Below are 19711 nucleotides of genomic sequence, written 5' to 3' on the forward strand. Positions count from 1 at the left end.
TTGAACTTCTTCCTTCATCACCATAGGCTCTTGCTCATATGTTATTTCTTTAAATTCCTCTGTATCTGCCAATTCCTTTCTATATAATGACTCAGTATATCCCTTCCATCTTCTTTTAATACTTCCTGGATCATTTAATATTCTGCCCAAAGCATCCTTGATTACAGCAAATTCAAGATGTTACTTCTAGGAGAAGACCTTCTCTGATGGTCAGTTCTTAATAATGATTCTTCTTTCCTTCATTATCTGTAAGTCTAGTAAGTCTGTGACTCTGTCAATCTAGTATTCCTTTTAGATCTCTGACTGTCTTAACCCTCCTCTGTATCCAGTGCCTTCCCAGCAAGAAGTACCTGGATCCAAATAGATATATTCCTCTCTTGATGGTTGTTTCTCGTTGGTATTGAGGCTTGCACATTCTCTTGTGCTTGTCTTTTCCCATTTTCTCTCCCCCCCCCATTTTCTCTTTAGTGAGTAACAGGCTTAATGATTTTACAACTGCTTAGATGAATAGACCATGGACATAGCAAGTACTCATTGACAATATTAGTAGATGTTTGACTCCACAAGCTGTTAAAATTTGAGCAGATATTGAAGTAGTATGTTACAGCTATGAAAGCTTTGATGCCATTAAAAAGCCCAGAGAGTGGATTTGAGCTCTTGCACAGCAAACGTGGCTGTCAAGATTCACCTAGTAGCTCCTGTTTGGTATCTGAAGACTACAAACATTTTTACATTCTGTACATGCATTTTGTATTTTGGGGCATACCTAGGATCCAAAGTAACTCAATGACAACAGAATCTGTTGGTATTTGTAATTATTAGAGTTATTAAGTCTATTTAGAAAGAAAAGACCTGATTTTATGAATGTTCTTTGTTAAAAGGATTTAGTCTCCAGTGAAGATAAGCCACTCCCTTAAAAAATGTTTGATATGTTGGAGTTACTGGGTAAAAACAGTTGGAATTTAAGAGGGCATTTCATGTTTTAGTTTGTTAGAATATTTAAATACTTGGAAAGACAAGAAATATTTAAAGTTATCAGTACTGGAAAAATTTCAAGTCTAGAGTGTATACAGTCCTGACAGGAATGACATGGTCTGTGGTTGTAAAATTAGACTTGGTTTTCCACAGATAACCTTCAGCTTTGACCTCCATTTCTTCCATTATCATTTCCACTCATTTCTGCATTTTCTCTTTCAAATCTTTCCAGCTGCCTTGAAAGTTTAGTCTCATCTATATCTGTGACCACGTTGGGCTCCATTTGACATAGAAAATATCCCTCTTTTCTTCAGTTTTCTTTGATAACAGCCATGGCGTGGCTGAGGCCAGAGAGATCCTCCATTCTTTCCAGAATGTTTGTAGTCTTCAGATACCAAACAGGAGCTACTAGGTGAATCTTGACAGCCACATTTGCTGTGCAAGAGCTCAAATCCACTCTCCGGGCTTTTTAATGGCATCAAAGCTTTCGTAACTGTAGCATTCTACTTCAATATCTGTTCAAATTTTAACAGCTTGTGGAGTCAAACATCTATTAATATTGTCAATGAGTACTTGCTGTTCCTTTTCATTCAAATCTAAACTATGCAAAATAGCTGGGTCTGAGACTGCATGCTTAAATCATAGGCACCATGTGTACTTGTCATCAAACACTTCAGTCACATGAGAAAGCAAGCTTCCGACAGTTTGGGATTTGGTGAATTTGTCATCACATTTGATTTCTTCCTTCGAGAAATTCCTCTTCTTGGCCAGTCAACATATAGTTTTTCTTTGTCCATTTGAATAACAAACCACACATTCATTTCAGAGAGCTCTGGTACCATAGTGTGGAGCTTTGAGCTCTGGCGTCATAGGGTGGAGCTTTGAGCTCTGGTGTCATAGGGTGGAGCTTTGGAGTGCTAAACCAAAGACTGATACTCTTGGGAGAAAGAAGGACAGTCTCTTCCCACTGAGATTTACAGCCTTGGAAACCTAATGGCGGGTCACTGTGAGTTGGAACGTCTCTAAAGACATGAGTATTAGGGAACCCTGGCTCCTATCAAGTTTTGTTATTTGAATGGACAAAGAAAAAGGATATATTGACTGGCCAAGAAGAGGAGCACTGAGTGGATAAGTACTCCTAGCTAACAGAATCCTTGACAGTTCAAACTCACCAAGGACCTTCACCAAAGAAGGCAAGGCTTCTAACCAGAAGGGAACTGCGAACTTAAACTAAAAAAATACCCCCAAATTTTTGCTGGAATAAAACTGAAAGCCAAATTTGGGTCTGGGAAGATATCCTGAACCAAAATTGAAAATGTTGATTTTTTTTGCTGGACTTTTTTTCCATTCAATGATTTTTTTTTTTTAACTTTATAAGCAAGACCACGACTATATTACTTATGTTTGAATTATAGCTAACACAGTGCTGACAAACAACATTGTAATCACAAGTATGAGTGATGACTGTTTTTATTGAGACAATTTGCAGGTTAATCAGAGTTCACTATCTCTACTCTATATTTCACCGCAGTCATAGGAACTTGACTTATGCCCAGCAAAGATGTAAGAACCACCTGGCATTGAGAACTCTTACAGTGAGAAATCTAACAGAGCTGGTTAAACAGCATCCAGCACAACTAGAGTTTCATGTAAATAGAAATTTGTCAGGTGAATGTATTTTATTTTAATGCATATTTTAAATATAATATTTAAATTAAATTTAAAAACCCCTATAATTGTTTAATGATTTCATTCTTGTATTCAGTCTCTATTTAAATGTGCTATCACATATTCCATTTACATATTTAAATTTTATATTTATGCCACAATCCAAACAAAAATGTTAACAAATATCAGCAACTAGTGGGAAGAAAAATGAATGTTGCAATTATGTTATTCCACTGAAAACAACTTCATGGCAACACCACAAGTGAGATTTTTCTTCAAAAGGTACTGTGTAAATGTATGAGAATGTCATAAAGTGGGACTTGGAATGGAAGAATTTGGCAAACTCTATGAATGTAAAATTGAACTTATCCCAGCTTTTTTAATCTACTGATGATTCGTAGCTAGAAATATTTTAACGTATACTGATAAAATTCAATAAATATCTCTACAGATGTATTTATACATTCTATCATCTTTGTTAATAAGGTCTAGGACTTGTTTTTGTTGTTGTTAGGTGCTATTGAGTAGAGTATGACTTGTAGTGACCCTTTGAATGATAGATTTGAACTGTGTTCTATCCTGTGCCGTCCTCATCCTCTCTGACACACTAGAGCCCATTGCTCAAGTGATGTCCCTTTCCGAAGAACAGCCTCACCTAGCTACATGTCCAAGGAACAGTCTGGTTGCACTTTACCTAAGACATAGTTGTTTATTCTTTTGGCAACCCTTGGGATATGCAATATTCTTCTCTAATACCTTGTTTTTTCAGAAATGTAATATGTTGTTGCTGTTTGTTGTGAGTTACTATCTAGTCAAGTACAACTCATGATCACCGTATGCATGATAGATCTGAATCCTGCCCTGTCCTCTGTAATCTTTACTGTCTTTGACACACTTGAACCCATTGCTACAGTCACTGCACCGCTCAATCTTGTTGGGGTTCTTTGTCTCTTTTGCTGACCTTTCCAAGCATGGTATCCTTTTCCAAGGGATAGCCTCTCCTAGCAATGTCTCCAAAGTCGAAGAGACAAAGGTCTGCCATTCCTGCCTCTAAGTGCACTCTGATTACACTTTTCCCAAGACATACCTGTTTGTTCTTTTGGTAGTCCATGGGATATTCAGTATTCTTATCCAACACCACAACACAAACGCATAGATCGCAATTCTGGAAACTTTAAAACTATAAAGAAATTGATGGTAAGATTGAAAAGTGAATAATTAATAATAAATGATGTTTTAGTTATGTGGGTGAAAACAAAACTAAAATTATTAATTTTAAAGAATATAAATTGAAAAATTCAGTGTCAGGGAAAAATTTATGTAATGACTATAAGATATGATTTCTTGTTCTTATTGCCTTGAATTCTGGTAGGGAATAAACCAATGTCAGGGAAAAATTTATATAATGACTATAAAATATGCTTTATTCTTTTATTGAGCCCTATCTCTTGAATTTTGGCATGGGATAAACCAGAGAAACATCTATACCAAGAATTCTTTTGAGTGTGGAAATATTGATAATAAAAGTATAAATGTGTAAAATTTGCAGTACAGGTATGGTTTTAGACCATGCAGTGAATTTAAACAGAGGCAGGATATATCACTCACTATATGAATGAATACAGTGCCATGAGAAACATGAAGACAAAGTTGAACTTGGAGAAAGTACCTTAAGTGTTCCAAACAAAAAAAAAATTACAAGAGTTTCCTATGAAATAAGAAATATGATTATTGGTTTATGAATTGGTTACTATTAACAATTATTCATTTGCGCAAATACTAACTTTTCTCCCAACTCAATGGAAATCTAATTATTGCTCCAAATGGTAGGAAATGTTTAATCAGCTTAAGTAATTTTAAAGAAATTATGGGGTAATCGGGGTGAGTGTATCAGAGACAGTGAGATTGGCACAGGACAGAGCAGGGTTTAGGGTTGTATATAGGGTCGCTATGAGTCGCAAATGACTCAATGGCACATAACAACAACAACATACTATACTTAAAGTTTAATTATAAATTCAGTAACAATGAAGAAAAGTTAATTTTCTTTTTGAGAGAGAATGAGCTGTTAAAATACTGAGTCAGAGGATTCTAGGGATTAATGTTCAGGTTTCAGAAGATGGCTTCTATATTAAACAACAACAAGTAAATAACGACAAGAAACCACAGTATCAAATTTTAGAAAGGACCATTTATTTCAAAGTCCTTTAATGGCATAGGCCGTCGAGAGTCGAGCTTCTTACCCTTAGCTGCACCTGTCTGATGATTCGAACCCACCACCGAATCTGAGGGAGAAAGGCAGGCAGCCTCCTCAAATGTGACTTTCAGCCTCAGCAACCCGCTGATGGGTCAGTTACGAGCTGATTCTAACTCAGTAACAACGAGCCAGATAAATAGAAATCTTAACAGATTTATTCAGTAACCACACATAATGCTTTAATAAGATTAAATTGGTCTATTTTCTCAGAAATGATAGTGAAATAAAATGTCTACTATGGGAGCAAAATAACCATTTTGAAGGTTTACTTAGCGTGTTCTACATCACAGATGGTAATCTTTGCAGAGTAAAGTGAAAATAACAATGTTTATAAGAAAAACAAATTGGCTAGTATAAAGTATACTGCAACACTTAAGTACTTCAGTTAATTATTAAGGATACAACAAAGAAAGAATCTGTAGGGCAATGTTGTGAACTCATTCATGGCTCAGCTCTCAGATACATAGCAAGTGATTGAAAAGACCATAGCCTGAATCAGGCATACCTTAAAACTAACATCATTGCACCTCAATACTTTGGAGAGGTCCTGGCTGCAGACTTTTCCAGTGAAGTACACCTTCTAATCTTCTGGCTATTAGTACCAAGTATTATGGATTGGAACAGAAATAAATTATAGCTTCAATATATGGGAGAAACATGGTGATCTGATCCTGTGAAGACTCAGTTCAACTTAACTCCAATTGCCATTCAAGCCGATATCATAGCTGAACCCTCTGCTGGTGTTTCAAGGACTGGAGAGCAAACATCTTTTTCCCCAGGAGACAATTGTAGATTTGAACCACCAGAGACGTGCCACCTTTCACTTTGCCGCACAACGTCCTACCCAGTATGCCACCAGAGCTCCTTAATCACTAGCCCAAAAACCTCTCTGTGGCAATTCTATTCTGTCATATGGGATTGATATGAATTGAAATTCATATTGGTGCATCAAATAAGATTCTATTAGGATGTCAGGCTCTTGATGTTATAAAAAGTTTAAAATGTGAGAAGACAGTAATGTTGTCAAGTCCCTATTGGACATACCAGAATAAGAAATCAGTTGAATGAGGGAGAGAAAATTTCAGCACTCTATTCCTAAAAGCCCACAATTTCTTCTGTATCTGAGATAAGTGCATCTGAACTGCAGAAGCGTAAATGCCACATTTTGCTTGGGAAGCTCTCTTCCAAGAGTACCAATCTTCTTTCAAGGGGAGTGTGGCCCCGAAAGGCTATAAGGGGTGCTGGAGCTTTGATTGATTGATTGATTTTTAATGTACCAACCAAAGAAATTTACTTGTAAAATCAAGAGTTTAGAGTTGGTCATACTTCTGCTTAAACATTCCTACTTTTCAAAAAGCACTCTTTGTTCTCTACTCTTCTACTTTTTATCACGGATATTAATATTGCTTCATAAGACTTCACAACCACAGCAGTGACTCTCCCTCATCGAGCTACCATCATACAATGAAGCAGAAGTTGTGACCCTTATTGTTGTCTAATTCAGTGCTTCTCAGACTTAATGTGCAAAGTTAATCACTTAGGTATCCTGTTGACACAGGAGTGGCATCCACTTCTGAAATAGTTTGCCTCCGGAAACCCTATGAACCTGGAGAAAGGATGAAAGTTATGCAAGTGTTCAGGTCTTTTGTTCATAGGGTCTCTATGACTTGCCTTAACAACAATGATGGCACTTAACAATAACAGTCCTGTTGAAATCTACATTTTGGTTCTTAGATTTGTCATAGGGTGAGAGAGCCTGCATTTCTGAAAATAGTTTGCCTCCGGAAACCCTATGAACCTGGAGAAAGGATGAAAGTTATGCAAGTGTTCAGGTCTTTTGTTCATAGGGTCTCTATGACTTGCCTTAACAACAATGATGGCACTTAACAATAACAGTCCTGTTGAAATCTACATTTTGGTTCTTAGATTTGTCATAGGGTGAGAGAGCCTGCATTTCTGACAAACACTCAGAAGATGCTCATGTTATTAGTCATGAGTGTCGGTCGATCTATGCACATAACTATGGTGGAATGGCCTTGCTTTTCCTAATGACAAGCTTGGGGACAGGTGAGGGGAAGACATATGTTCACTCAAGGGTGGAGGAGACAGGAGAGTAAGCAGTCAGGAGTTTTAGACACAAAAGAACACAGTATCAAGAGCAGAGAAGGAGTGGAGGTTTTTACCCTACTTACAAAATAAGCTAACCTGTTACAGTTCCATGGGTGTTGACATGACTCCTCCTAAGACTCCTCAAAGACAGAGTTAGTCACAGCAGTAACAGTACTCAAGATTAGGAACTCTGAGTTTAGCAAGCCCTCAACCTTCACAAAGGGGCTGCAAACAAGCCTGGTTTTTCTTTGCTCTGTTCTTGTCTGCTATTGAGTTGGAATGGACCCATAGCTGACACTCCAGCAGGTTTCCAGAGGCACTTATTCACGTGGGAGGAGATACCAACTCCCTGGATAACAAAATATTCTGCCTTCTGCCCCAGGGGCAGATGCTACCTCTATCTGCCCAGGCCTTTTTGCTTTTCAGGCATCCTTGAAAAGATAGTCTGGAAAGACGAAATTGTCAGTGAATATGCTCAGAAAATATGTAAAAATGTGCAAGAACTGTGGCAAATTGTCTCCCAACACAAAGTAAAAATATGAGTAGTTTGGTGTGAGTATGTTGTTCATTTCCAACGGCTGTTGTAATAAATTACCACAGATTGGGTGGTTTAAAACAACAGAAATCTACTCTTTCCCCATCTTGGAAGTTAGAAATCCCAATTCTGATGTCAGCAGGGCTGTGCTGCCTCTTTCTGCTCTTGGGAAGAAGCCTTTGCCTCTTCCAAGCATCTGATGTTTTTTGGCATTCCTTGGCTAGTAGCTGCAAAACTCCAGTCAGCCTGCTTCATCACATGATCTTCGTTCCCTTGTGTCTGTGTGTCTCTGAACTTGTCTCTCTTTATAATGAGCTCATCTTAATTTGATTACTTCAGCAAAGACCACTCTCAAATTCACAACCACAGGTTCTCAGAGTGGGGACTGAAGATTATACTTTTGAGTGTAATAGTTCAGCTCATAACACTTCAGTAAAAAATAAATAAAATAAAACACCACCCTCTACTCTCACTATTGAGAAAAACGAATGGAAGCACATGCCCCAGACAAATGCTTAGTATTGTGTAGGAGCAGCCAATTTGAGAAGGAGATAGATGTGTGGCTTGCTAAGTTCCATGCTGTTTCAGCAGACTTTTTCTTTGTCAGAGAACAGTTGGCTAAGGTCTGAGAAAAACCAGAGCACAAGAATTCTAAAGTCCCCGAGAAATCTGGACTTCTTTGCCAATATTCCCTAATTTTAAAGATTACTTCTTAAATAAAAGTCTTTTTCATCGAGTGACTGCCCTTCCTAAATTGCTACTCTCATTCTGTTGTCATATTTATGCTTTCTAGTTTTTATTCTTAAAAATGAATTTAAATGTCTGGATCCCTCCCAGAATAATTTGCTGTTTAAACTCTCAAAAGGAAATGCAATTATTAGTTATCCAAGAACATATTAGGTATTTGGAGCCTCTCTTATGGTGATCAGGGATGCCATGAGATTGACAAGGCCTCCTTGGTACGTGAGTTACATACTCAGGAGTTTGTAACTGGGCTGTCCTGGTTGACTGAAGGTCTGAGTCATCTTTTACCTTGCTTCGGTTTGAAGCAAGCCCTGGAGAATGTGCCTTGGAGGGAGAACAAAGACCTGGATAATCCCATTAGTTAGGGACTTCTGGCTCTCTCTTTTTATTTTTTTTCTCTCAAGACAGCTGGGCTGCTAAAAGAATAGCTCTTGCTGTACCTGCAGTGCACAGATGTGATGGATAAATGAGCAAAACCATGAAAAAGAAAATCCCACCTGCCCTATTTGCTGTCAGGACTGTGTTCTGGAATTGGCCCAGGGAAGAACAATATATCCTCCTAACACTTAAAGGTCCGCTGAAGACCAGACTCTCCTGACAGAAGTTCCCTAGGAAGAAGCTGTGTCTTTGTTTCTGGGGAGAAGCTGATAGGGGAAATTTGCTGATCTGGTTCTAACATGTTCACTACAGTGAACATCCAGCTCTGCAGGTACTGAGGGTTTTATTCTTGGCCCAGCCTCTAAAGAAGCACTCAGTGTCCGCAGCACAAAGCTTCCCGTGTTCTGGGCCCTGTTTCATCACAAGCATGAGAATCTCCTGCTTCTCTTCCACTTTTTTTTTCTTTTCTTTTTCTTAAAAGTGACCATAGTCATTCTTTGCAGTTCTTTCCAATCTGGCTGAAAATGTGATCAGATCCATCTGCCCTCCTGCCTGACTGGACCCTAACCCCAAACCAAGTTCAATGCCATCCAGTCGACTCTGACTTAAAGAGACTCTCCATTGAGCTTGTGAGGCCGTGACACAGTGACTGTGGCCGTGAGCTCGGCTACATCAGAAATGAGGAGGATGACACAGGCTAGAACAGAGCTCAGATCTGCGGTTTGTAGGGTCACTCTGAGTCTTACTTGACTTGATGGAACCAGACAACATGTTTTTAGGGGAGGGAAGTGCCCATCTTCCCCCACTCCTTTTTCAGAATGCACCTACTCACTCATGGAGAAGCACACATACATATTTAACTCTTTGAGTTTGGGAAGGACTCAGTAATAGATGGGCACTGGACAAATGCAATGAAAAAGTTGGCTTGAGTGCTCTAAGAGCTCAGTTTTGTGTTATGTGTATGTATACATGTGTGCATGCGTGTAGGGTTATGTTGGCTGTTGTTGTTGTTGTTATGTGCCGTCGAGTCATTTGCGATTCATAGCGACCCTATGTACAACAGTCGTAAACCCTGCTCTATCCTGTGCCAATCGCATTGCCTCTGACACACCCATCCCGATTACCCCAGTCACTGAATCAATCCACCTCATAGAGGGTCTTCCCCTCCTGCACTGTCCCTCTACCCTACCAAGAATGATGTCCCTCTCCAAAGACCTGTCTCTCCTTACAACATGTCCAAAGTATGTCAGATGAAGCCCCAGAATCCTTGCCTCCAAGGAGTAGCCTGGTTTAACCCTCTCTAGGATGAATCTGTTTGTTTTTTTGGCAGTACATTCAATACTCTTCTCCAGCACCACAGCTCAAAGGCATCAATTCTCCTTCTGTCCTCCCTAGTCATTGTCCAACTCTCTGATGCATAACAAGTGATTGCAAAAACCATGGTCTGTATCAGGCGGACCTTAGTCTCCAGAGAGACACCGTTGCTCTTGAGTACTTTAGAGAGGTCCCTAACAGCAGACTTTCCGATCGCAATACGTTTTTTTGTTTTCTGGCTGCTGGTGCCAAGAGTGTTGACCGTGAAGCCAAGCAAACTGAAGCTGTGAACAACCTCAATCTCCTCGCCATCCATCCTGATGATGTCCAGTGGTGAGAATCTTTGTCTTCTTGAAATTGAGCCTTAGTCCATACTGAAGGCTGCAGTCCTTGACCCTCTGCAGTAAGTGCATGAGGTCCTCCTCAGTTTCAGTGAGCAGGGTTGTGTCATCTGCATAAGACAGATTGTTGATAGATCTTCCTCCAATCCTAACGCCACGCTTCTCCTCATAGAGCCCAGCCTCTTGGATAATCTGCTCTGCATACAGGTTGAAAAGGTATGGAGATAGGACACATCCCTGGCGCACACCCTTCCCAATTTTGAACCATGCTGGCTAGGATGTGTAAAAGGTATGAAGTGGGGGAAGATGGAGCGAAGACAAGGAGAACAAAACAAATCATGTGGAAGCACATGTAGTAGGGGAAAATGAATTTTGTAGTAAATGGGCCAGGGAGAAATTCTAGAAGCTTCTGTGATTTCCTCATTTATTCCCATTTAGCATGATTAAAAGTGACATTTAAGAGTTCCACAGAGCTTTCTCTATCAATCCATAACTCTGGAGGAGCAACCATTTCTTTTTTGTTCTATATATTATTGTACAAGACAAAACTAGCAATATGACACTAGTTATAAATGACAGTCTCCCTAACCTCCAACCAAATCCAATGCCTTCCACTTGACTCTGACTTAAAGGGACCCTCCATTGAGCTTGTGAGGCTATGGCATAGCCACTGCGGCCATGGGCTCGGCTACGTCAGAAACGATGAGGATGACACAGGCTAGGACAGAGCTCAGATCTGCGCTTTGTAGGGTCACTCTGAGTCTTATTTGACTCAACGGAACCAGACAACAATAACAGTAACATGTTTTTAGGCGAATGATACAATAACACAGTGCTGTGATCCTTTGAGTTAAATTCTATGAGTCTGTGCATTTTATACACATTTTACTTCCTTTCATTTCTTTCTTTCTGGGAGAGGGTCCCTAGATCTCTGGTTAATGAAGAGATGTGCGCGATTCTTCCTCTTAAGTTGAAAACTGAATGGCCAGCAGCAAAGCTAGAGGTTAGACCTCTGTCCTGCCCACTGTCTATGTCCCCTAGCCCTAGGAGAGGACAGCTGAGGTGCAGGTATAAATGTGTGATGGCAAAAGGTTGAGAATCTTAGAAGAAGCTTACAACCAAAGAGACTTTTAGGGGAAATCTTCCTGGGCTTCACTGTACAAGTAGAATGTGCTCAGTCAGCTTTAGTTCTGCTAGACGGAAAAACAACAGAGTGAGAGGAGCCGTGAGTCATGACGGGAATTGCCAAAGAAGAACTTTGAAAAATAAGATCAAATATCCTCTTCATAAAAGAGAGAAAGGACCACCAAACTGATCTTAGTGGATACTTCCACTATTTTGTTTCTAACTTTCAAGGGGGTGTTGATTTGTCTTCTATATGTGGAAGTTTTCCGAAGAAAATAGTTTCCTGGGACAAATGTGTAAGTATTTTGTAGCTTCATCTCACATAACTTGGGTGCATGTAGAGACCAGTCCTTTCATGCTTGGAAAAGTGGTGAGACAGAGTGTGAGAGGAAGACCCTGGCTGACATGGATTGACTCAGTGACTGGAGAAGTAGGATTGGGGCTGTCGGAGATGATGGGAGTGGCTCAGTCTAGGACAGGCTTCGGAGCTCGTGTACATAGGGTCACTATGAGTTGCAGGTGGCCTGATGGCGCATAAAAACAACATACCATTCTAATGTGATTACAGCCTAGCTCTGCTTTAGCACATGGTACAAAGCCAGCATTTAATGATTATGATTTTTTTTCTTTTGTCCTGTGATTAAGACCCTCCATAGCACTCTAGACTTGTAAGAACTACATTTTTTTTTATTTTACCTACTCTAGGATTACTGAGAAAAAGCTTCTAAAAGTATCAACTCGAGGGGAGCTCTGGTGGCCTAATGGCAAGGAGCTGCAACTACAATCCCAAAGGCGCATGGTTCTAATCCACCAGATGCTCTGCCGGGGAAGGAGGGACAATCTCCTCCTGTACCAGTCAGATCTGATTTGATGGTACACTCACACAAAAAATAAAATAAAAATTAAAAAATTAAAAAAAAAAGTATCAACTCTGCTCTGCTACTGTATCTCTAAGAGGTTCTCTGATCTCTGCTCTGTTCTGCTTACCATGAGAAAAGACAAAATGAACCTTAAGTCAAGATAGTGTTCCTCTGACTATAAGGATGAACAGCTGTTGTCATGCTTATCCTTATCCATCAACTGAATTCCTAGTCCTTTTTCTGACTTAATAATGGTCTGTCAAGTACAGTTGCCATATGTTACAAATGGGTGCTTAATAGTACACTCTACAGAACAATCTCACTGATTTCACATGCAAGCAAGATTTTACTGAAGATTATCCAAAAATTACTGGAACAGCACATCAAGAGAGAACTACCAGAAGTCCAGGATGGGTTTAGAAGGGGTCGTGGTACTAGAGATATTGTAGCTGATGTTAGATGGATCTTGGCTGAAAGCAGGGAATACCAGAGGAATGTCTATCTGTGTTTCATTGACTATGCAAAGGAATTTGACTGTGTAGATCATAACAAACTATGGCTGACTCTGAGAAGAATGGGAATCCCAGAACACTTGATCGTTCTAATGCGAAACTTATACTTGGACCAGGAGGCAGTCGTCAGAACAGAGCAAGGGAACACTGCATGGTTCAAAATTGGGAAGGGCGTACGCCAGGGATGCATCCTATCTCCATACCTTTTCAACCTATATGCAGAACAGATTATCCGGAGAAATGTGGGGCAAGACTGGTGGACGATTTATCAACAATCTGCGTTATGCGGATGACACAACCCTGCTTGCTGAAACTGAAGAAGACCTGAAGCGCCTGCTGCAGAGGATCAAGGACTGCAGCCTCCAATATGGATTGAGGCTCAGTGTCAAGAAGACAAAGATCTCACCACTGGACCAATTGGCAGCATCAGGATGGATGGTGAAGAGATTGAGATTGTTCACAGCTTTAGTTTGCTTGGCTCCATAGTCAACAGTCTTGGCACCAGCAGCCAGGAAATTAAAAGGTGCATTGCCATGGGAAAGTCTGCTGTTAGGGACCTCTCCAAAGTGCTGAAGAGCAATGGTATCTCTTTGGAGACTAAGGTGCATCTGATACAGGCCATGGTCTTCACAGTCACTTGTTATTCATCAGAGAGTTGGACCGTGACCAAGGAGGATAGAAGGAGAATTGATGCCTTTGAGCTGTGGTGCTGGAGAAGAGTATTAAGAATACCATGGACTGCTAGGAAAACAAACAGATTTGTCCTGAAGAGGGTTAAACTGGGTGGCTCCTTGGAGGCAAGGATTCTGAGGCTCCATCTAACATACTTTGGACATGTTGTGAGGAGAGACTGGTCCTTGGAGAGGAACATCATGCTTGGGAGGGTGGAGGGACAGCGCAGGAGAGGAAGGCCCTCTATGAGGTGGATTGATTCAGTGACTGGGATAATTGGGATGGGAGTGTCAGAGACAGTGCGATTGGCACAGGACAGAGCGGAGTTTAGGGCTGTTGTACATAGGGTCGCTGTGAGTCGCAGGCGACTCGACGGCATGTAACAACAACAAACAAATAGTACACTCAATAAACTAATAAATTTTAAAAAGAGATCATTTGAAGTTCTTCTCCAGGGTTATTACAGTCATTTCAAGAGGAGAAAAGCTTAGGGAGAAAGACATGCAACCTCCTTTGATCATTGTTTGTCTCCAATGTTTTTCACCTCATGCATTTAGTCCCAGTGTTTCTGTGATTCCACACTAATTTTTTCCTCTAAGATGCTTATCTTGCCCTCAGCTCCAATGCTAGCTCTTGATTGTTGTTGTTGCTTATTGTTATGTGCCGTCGAGTCGTTTGTGACTCATAGCTACCCTATGTACAACAGCCCTAAACCCTGCTCTATCCTGCGCCAATCTCATTGCCTCTGACACACCCATCCTGATTACCCCAGTCACTGAATCAATCCACCTCATAGAGAGTCTTCCCCTCCTGCGCTGACCCTCCACTCTGCCCCACATGATGTCCCTCTCCAAGGACCTGTCTCTCCTTACAACATGTCCAAAGTATGTTAGGCGAAGCCCCAGAATCCTTGCCTCCAAGGAGCAGCCTGGTTTAACCCTCTATAGGATAAATCTATTTGTTTTCTTGGTAGTCCATGGTACATTCAGTACTCTTCTCCAGCACCACAGCTCAAAGGCGTCAATTCTCCTTCTATCCTCCCTAGTCATTGTCCAACTCTCTGATGCATAACAAGTGATTGCAAAAACCATGGCCTGTATCAGGCGCACCTTAGTCTCTAGAGAGACACTGTTGCTCTTGAGTACTTTAGAGAGGTTCCCTAACCACAGACTTTCCCATCGCAATACGTTTTTTTATTTCCTGGCTACTGGTGCCAAGAGTGTTGACCATGGAGCCGAACAAACTGAAGCTGTGAACAATCTCAATCTCTTAACATCGTTTAAGTTCAAAGAAGTTACTAGTAGTGAACTCTCTGGATCTGTAAGTTCAGCAGTGTTGTTGTTGCTAATTATTGTTGAATCAGACATGACTCAGAAGGTTTTCAGAGGGAGTAAATCACACTGGAGGAGATTTCCCATCTTTCTGCTATGGACCAACTGGTGGATTCAAGCCCTGTGTCTTCAGGTCAGGGCAACTTATTATGAGTAAGCCTCTGGTGCTCCCCTGATAAACAAGGCAAGCACAGGCTTCCTTCTGATTACTTGCTGTTGTTCTATACAGCCCAGTTGACTATGGCATAACAGCCGAAGGTGGCCCCAGCAACCGTCAGGCCTTGCCATAGCCTCACCACCTGGCCTGAATTCTGGGGGAGACCCAATTACTTACTTATAAATAATAAATAGTGTAACAGGTTCTTCATCACATCAAACACGTGAAAATGTACACTACAGATTATTAGGCTCAGGTGGACAGTCCATAGCATGCTGCATGTCTTAAGTGCAGAGATTGCACGTCTTAAGTGGTTTGAATCCACCAGCAACTCCAAAGGATAATGATGGGCATCTTAGCCCTTTACTGTTTGTAGCTTTGGAGACCAAAAGGAGCATGACCACGAGCTCGAACCAACTTGACAGTAGTGAGTTGGACCTGTTGTGCAGATTAGTCAGTAAGCACAAGTAAGGCTGTGCTGTCTTGCTCACTGAGCACTTTGGACCTGTCAGGGAAAGTGCTTTGAGAAGACACTTTGATTCTGTAAGGAGTGGCTGTTGGGAGAGAGAGACAGAAACTACCTTTTCACTGTCCGTTCGCCGGCAACGAACAGTGACATCCTGATGGGAGTAAGCACGATGGAGACACCCCACTCCGGGAGCCGTTCAGAGAGTCAATCCAGCTCAATTTTACTGGGGGCTGTAGCACACTTATATAAGAGCATGTAAACAGGAAAACAGGATAGGGTGGCCTTGCAGACGTGCAACATGAAGATTGGATAGGAGAACATAAGCCTCATGCAGACCACTCCCAGATGAACAGATGTGGCAGCTGTCTTCCCAGGTGGTGAGCTTTCTCAAGCTGGTACAGCCAAACATAAGAGAGCTTTCTCTTTCCCATATTAAAGGCCGTTGGGAGGCTTGCACTTATCCAGAGCTTAGGCTATCTGTCCTGGCCAGAGGCCCTCCCTTCCTCCCCAACATTCCCCAACACTACCTAAAAACAAAGAACCTGTGATATGGTCAGGAAATGTGAAGCTGTTCACTGCAGATCACTAAGTAAGCACATATAATCCTCTGCTGACCTTGCTTATTGGGTAACCAGACATGGCGTGCATGTATATATGTGAAGTTTGTGGGATAAAAGTAATAGCAATGCCATTTGTTTCTATAGCACTCTGAAATGTTTGCTATGTTTGCATCTCTGCTATCATTCCATAATTAAAATGGCTTTTTCAGAGGGATATCAGAATTGTGTTTAACTGGAGATAAGATTGCAGTAACTTAGACGAATAAATTTACTTGGCCAAGACTATTTAGACTCATTCTAGATTCTATTGCTGTTGAGTCAGAACCAACTCAAAGCTACCCTTCCAGTGAGTTTTCAGAAGCAGTAAATTGCAGGGAAGGAAGTTATTCATTCTTCTCCCCCCAAGAAGCAGCTGGTGATTTGATTTAGTAGATATTGATGCTAGATATGATAATTCTGAATTTATTTTTCCCCTGAAGCTTTTTAATCTGTGAACATGTTTTTTGGTGAGATTTATTGTTGTAGTTATATGCCCTCATATTGGAAATTACACATATCTGATTCACCAGCAGATTTTCAGAGGCTATATATCACAAGAGAAGAAATTGCCTATCTTTCTCTGTAGGAATAACCAGTAGATTCGATCCATAAACCTTTGAGGTGGCAGCACAGTTTCTTACCATTGGACCACCAGAGTTCTCTAAGGTTTATTAAGTATTGACATATAGGCTTCCTGGAATGTGCTTATTTAGTAAGACTTTGTTGTCTACCATTGGGAACCCACAGCTGACCTTCCATAAGATTTTCAAAGGCAATAGTAAATTGCAGGGGAGGAGATGCTCATCTTTTACCTGTAGAGCAGCTGGTGGATTCAAACTCTGTGCTTTTGGGTTGGCAGTGCAGTTTCTAACCACTAAGCCATCAGAGTTCCCTATAAGACTATAGACACTTTAAACCACGGGAGTAAATTTGTAAATATGGCATGCCATAGAGGCCGTTAGGTGGGATGCTGTGACTGGAGACCATGATCAGACATTTGTGCTGTTAATTATACCACCTCCAGATCCATTTGTAATATCAGTTAATTTTAATCATTTTATTACTTATACTGGAAGCAGGAGTGGCATCCAATTCCTAAACAACACGCCTCTAGCAACTATGAATTTTAAGATACGACAATATTTTTTTTAATTATTATTAAATTTTATTAGTTTTAGTGGACATTTACAGAGATTTTGGGTTTTCATTCATTCATTGTTGCACTGTTTTCTCTACCCTCCTCCCCAGTTCGTTCTTCTCCCCCCCCCCCCACCCCGAATGTCTGTTTTAATTGTCCAATTGCCACAGTGCTTGTCGAAGCCAGTTCTGATTAATCTCCTTTGTCAGTGTGTCCTTTGCCATTCCCTATCACTCCTCCCTGAGAGAGACTTCATCCTGATTCATAAGGAAAAGGGGATGGCGTATTCTCTTAGCTACTTCCTGCTGAAAAGGGACGCTGTGGGTTTCAGGGTGAAGATCTTCTCTCACTACTCTAAAGGGCCCCTTTGGCAGTAGGAAACACATAGACAATTATGGAGATTGATTTTGGAATTTAGATTCACTGTTATCAGTTGTGCTTAGCTGTACATGTTCATATCCTTGAAGATGTATCATGGAAGTGTTGCAGCCTAGAAGATACAAATTTAACTAACAAGTTAAAATTACATGAGTCAAAATTAAAAAGCAATAATATTCCAAGTAGAGGTTCTAATAGTGGCATAAATCAAGTTACAGAGGGAAGGTGGTTCTTACAGTAGAAGGCCTATAGAACAGCACTTTGTCTATTATAGTGTAGAGATTAGGAACCACAAGATGTAGAGGCTCAGCTATGTCATTTAGGGTTCTTAAGTCCTGGAGGAAATTCCATCTACCACTGGGTTGTTTTACAACTCGGAAGTTCGAATGCAAGGTAGAGGTAAAGTAAGGAACTGCTTATGAGGTTTTCTGTCCATTCCAACAACTAAGAAATAGTGAGAAGAGTTGGGACCTCAGAAGGCTTTTAGGACCAATTAGTAGGCTCTGTACCCAGGAGAAAATTAATATACTTACCAGTAATGTTAATGCTCACCCACAGCTCTTCTGGGAGAGTCTAAATCATTGAAGCATCCTCCTTTGTTTCCATCTGGGAGCTGGGGCCTGCCAGTCCTGTCTGCCACGAGGACCTGATGTGGGCCACCTTGGCCAGGTGTCCTTCAGAGCCACACTTAAAGCAAGTGAGTGGGAGCTTCCTCTCTACTCCCTTGCCTATTTGTGGCTCTCGTCTATGACACTGTCTACTGAAGTGGCCCAGCTTTCCACAGTGGAAGCAATTCTGACCTCCTTTATTACCTTTGGGTGGCATTGTATATGAGTAAGACTTCCTTTTCCTGACACAGGCCCTAAACTGGCAGCAATACCTGCCCCAATAATTTTGGCCATTTTCTGGTATTTTCTCTTCCAGATACGACAATATGTATAGAAAGGTTTCAGTTCTTTTGTTCATTGGGTTGCTATGAATCGTGCTTGTCTCGATGACAATCGACAGCAACAAAAATATATAAAACAATATATAAAACAAAACCATATGCAAGAATTATAGACATGAATCTAGTTATTCTTCATAAACCAGGTGAATGTATGATTTTTGTTAAACTTAAAATAATTCTCTGAATTCTGATAATCTGTTTCTCAAATAAGAAACGTGAGAGTGAGAGCTCCTAATTAGCCAGACAGCAAGCAGCTGGCATATTAGTCTTCCTGTCCAGGTCTGATAGGATCGATGCACACCAATGTTCTTGTTACCCTTCTGACCAGACATGGCCTTAGTCATTTCCCCACGTTCCAGGGCTGGAGTACCTTGCCCAAGGCTGTTTTAGAATCTTATATCATCTCTCATCCTTTCTGCTTGTGGATGACATCCCCTCCTACCATTCTGATGTCTCTCTCTGATGTCACCTGGAGTAGCTTATCAGTCGGGGATGGTTGTTTCCTGGAGACCTTGATCAAACCAGAAATTCTGTATAATGACCTTATCCCATGAGAATGACCCAGGCTGTCTGTGATGATGGGCTTACATAGCACAGCTTTCTACCGTGTCCCAAAGCAGAACATTAAGCACCTGGTACCCTTTGACATGGATACATCTAACACAGAAGAAGTTAGACTGTTAGCCACAGTTGGGTGGTTCTCGTCGACAGCAGTTTCTGCATCTAACATTCATGCTTCCTCAATACTCCGGCTCTTGTTATGTTTAAAGTCATATATAATTTTTTTTTCAATGTGGAAGAGTGACATCCTCATGGCAGAATCTGTCTCTGGCTCCACCGAAGCATAGCAACCTTTAGCTAGAGGACAGGACTTCCACAGTTTGCTCAGCTGCGGTGCTCAATTAGCCTTCCAGTATTTTTTTTTCCTTTCTGTTTTCCCCCTAATACACTGTCAAACACGTCAAACACAGAGCAGCTTTCTGATGTGGACACCAGCTCATTAAGCCCCAGCTGAGATCATCAAATCCTGTTTCTTTAAGGCCAATGGAAAGGGCAGATTTATGCTTCCTTTGATAGAGCTGCCCTTAAATTTCCTCCCTATTGTGAGCTGGATAGTTGGTGATGAATCAGTGATATTTTAGATTCCACTGGGGGCAGCTTGGCTGTTCAAGGGAGTGGAGTTTCTGGAAGAGAACAGCA

The 19711-nt window shown here is 41.0% G+C and overlaps 1 pseudogene; it reads right to left on the reverse strand.

Annotated features, from left to right (window-relative positions):
- Positions 1 to 1035: 1035 nt before the first annotated feature.
- LOC102867156 lies at positions 1036 to 16086 on the reverse strand (annotated as a pseudogene).
- Positions 16087 to 19711: the final 3625 nt, after the last annotated feature.

Source organism: Elephantulus edwardii, unplaced genomic scaffold (genome assembly GCF_000299155.1).
Source record: "Elephantulus edwardii isolate Elephantulus edwardi_28Jun2011 unplaced genomic scaffold, EleEdw1.0 scaffold00076, whole genome shotgun sequence".
In the NCBI taxonomy this organism is placed as follows: Eukaryota; Metazoa; Chordata; class Mammalia; order Macroscelidea; family Macroscelididae; genus Elephantulus; species Elephantulus edwardii.